Source organism: Eumetopias jubatus, unplaced genomic scaffold (genome assembly GCF_037043125.1).
Source record: "Eumetopias jubatus isolate StellerSeaLion01/CBP00866 unplaced genomic scaffold, mEumJub1_p1.0 scaffold_7, whole genome shotgun sequence".
In the NCBI taxonomy this organism is placed as follows: Eukaryota; Metazoa; Chordata; class Mammalia; order Carnivora; family Otariidae; genus Eumetopias; species Eumetopias jubatus.
In genome coordinates this window covers 48,237,802-48,241,057 of record NW_028274813.1, presented here as the reverse complement: position 1 = coordinate 48,241,057, position 3,256 = coordinate 48,237,802, and positions in this window count along the sequence as shown.

The following is a 3,256-nucleotide window of genomic DNA, read 5'->3' as shown; positions in this document are numbered from 1 at the left end:
GTCAATTAGTCACATTTAATTAAGGATTCTTGAATTAATATTTCTGAGAGACATTGATCTAATAGTTTTCTTGTAATGTCTTTGTCTAGTTTTGGTGTCAGGGTAATACTGATCTCATAAAATGCGGAAGTGTTTCCTTCTCTTCTGTTTTCTGGAGACATTTACATTAAATTGGTATTATTTATTCCTTAAGTGTTTGTTAGAATTTTTCCAATAAAGCCATCTGAGTATGGAGTTTTCCCTGTTGAAATGTTTTAAACTACAAGTTCTATTTCTTTAATAAAATATATAAGGCTATTCAGGATATCTATTTTTTCTTGAGTGAGTCTTGGTAGCTTGTATCTTCAAGGAATTTGTTTATTTCATCTAGATACTGGAGTTTATGTGTATAAAGTTGTTCATATATAACAATATTTCACTATCATCCTTTTAATGTTGTTAATGTATAATACTATTACATTATTACCCTTTTAGTACTTACGGGATATATAGTGGTGTTCCCTGTGTCATTCTTGATATTAATAATATGTTTTTTCCCCTTCTTTTTCTTGATCAGTTTGACTAAGTCTTATCAATTTTATTGGTCTTTTAAAAGAAACAGCTTTTGATTTAGTTGATTTTCTCTATGATTTTTCTGTTTCACTTTGATTTCATCTCTTTATTTTTTCTTTCTGTTTGCTTTACTTTTAGCTGCTTTTTCTAGTTTTTTTAAATTTTTTTTAAGATTTTATTTATTTATTTGAGAGAGAGAGAGAGAATGAGAGATAGAAAGCACGAGAGGGAAGAGGGTCAGAGGGAGAAGCAGACTCCCTGCTGAGCAGGAAGCCCGATGTGGGACTCGATCCCGGGACTCCAGGATCATGACCTGAGCCGAAGGCAGTCGCTTAACCAACTGAGCCACCCAGGCGTCCCTTTTTCTAGTTTTTTAAAGATGGAAACCTAGACCATTAATTTTAGATATTTCTTGTTTATAATATAAGCCTTTGGTGCCATATATTTTCCTCTCTAAGCACTACTTTAAATACATCCCAGAAATCTTAATATGTTGTATTTTCATTCAGCCCAAAGTATTTTCCAACTTATCTTGTGACTTCCTGTTGGACCCATGGGTTATTTTGAAGTGTGTTGTTTAATTTCCAACTAGTTGGGGACTTTCTAGATATCTTTTTATTCCTGTTTTCTAGAATCAGAGATCCATTCTTTTCAGAGAACTCTCTTTGTATGATTTAAACTTTGCAATGTATTAAGACCAGCCTATGGTCTATGTTGGTGAATGTTTCTTTTTGACAAGTTAAAAAAATTATTTTTAAGTGATATGGGAAAGTCATTGTGACTTTCTCCAGAGCTGCCTTGTCTGAAGTTCATGCCAGGCTGCAGTGAGTCTGGAAAATTAACTTTATGGACCCTGCAAGGTTCAGTACCCAAGGAGCCTGGAACTGTGCCCAGCCCAGTGGTAGTTAAAGTAGGGAGCAAGGGCACCATTTATTTCGGCCTTCGTGGGCAGTGAACCAGAAAGCCAGCGTGACTGGCAACAGCACCAGTTTTGTTGTTTGAAGGAAGTTGGAGCAAAATACTAGAGGGTCACTTTGAAAGGGAGATAAACAGTTGATGTCACCATTTAGCACCAAACAGAGAGGATAATGTGGCCTCTCTACTGTCAAATCACCACAGGGAGTGCTTTTGGTCGGCAGGACTGAAATCCGTCTTGGTATCAGAGAAATACAACTCCTGGGAAGTAGAGTTCTTGGGAACTGAGACAGGGTCCGATATGTGGGCCCTCCTTCTCGAGCAAGAGCAAAGAACAGTGAGACAACATTTTCTTTTTCTCCTTACCATGATCTTTTATTTGTAGCTCTGCATCATTAGAATTCTTCGGTGTCCGTGGATTACGCAGACAGTACTGAGGTATTTTAATCATTGAAGGAAGCAGGAAACATTCTGCAGGGTAACACATGGTGAGAGAGAAGGAGCCTGGGGTTTGGAGTCAGAAGACTAGGATTTCTACCTTCTTACTAGTGTTTGATATTGTGCAAGACAATTACTACTGTGTAAACAATAATAACTGTTTAGTGTTTCCTTCCTGGCAGGCGTCATGCTCAGAATATTTTATACGTGAGCCTCACAACAGCCCTGGGAGATGGGCATCAACATTATCGAGAGGTTTCACATGAGGACAGTGAGTTTTAGAATGGCTAAGTCCTTTGTCTAAGGGCAAAAAGCTAGTGAGTTGTGAAGCGGAGAGGCGGACATAGGCAGTGAGTCCAGAACCTTTGCTCCTGTTTCGCTAAAAGTACCTAATGTGTAGGGGTGGTTGTCAGGACTATTTTTTTATAAAGTTGTTTTTCTTTTTTTGAGAGTCACACAAGCAGGGGGAGGGGCAGAGGAAGAAGCAGACTCCCCGCTGAGCAGCTCCATCCCAGGACCCCAGGATCATGACCCACGCAGAAGGCAGATGCCTAACTAACTGAGCCACCCAAGCACCCCAGTTGTCAGGATTTTTGAATGAAGGTATAGGACACTGGGAATTGACCCAAAGTACTTATAGTGCACAATGTAGCACCCTCCTTTTTTTAGAGCTGCCGGGAACATGAGTCTTGTCATTAGGCTTTCTTCTCACACTCTGGAGAACTAACCTCCCCTCGAGGTTGGGCAGAGTACTGACACCTCCTCTGAGTGCTCAACACAGGGCAATGCTGGAAGCTTTTTCTTTTTTTTCCCAATTCTATTTCCTTAAGGAAAAGGGAGTTGAGTCACCGTGATCTTAAAATGACACTATACAGCTGCTTGAGGAAATACTGGAATTCACTTTCCCTGCTTTAAGTGGGTTTAGAAAGGAAATCATTCCATGGGCATACACAGAGTAGTTAATAACTACCATTTAGGGACACTTACGTTTCAGGCTCAATAACCACACTATCTCTAATCTTTGTAACAATCCTGCATGGTTGGATCTATTAACTGGTTGGAATTATTAACAGCCCCATTTTATAAAAGAGGTAGCTGAGGCTCAGAGAGGTTGGTCAGAGTAGACAAGCCATCCAGCTCTCTGGGGCTGGAAAGCCAGGTTTCAAACCCAACTGCACCTATTTGCAAAGCCCGTGCTTTGGAGGTGCTACAGGGAATGGTGACAACGAGGACCATCTGTGAACAACGTAAAGTGACAGATCACTGCTAAACATGTAAGTAACTGTTCCCCTTATCTGGAGACTGGTGAATTAATGTAAATATGGGAAAATAACTGTAAATTAAATAAGGG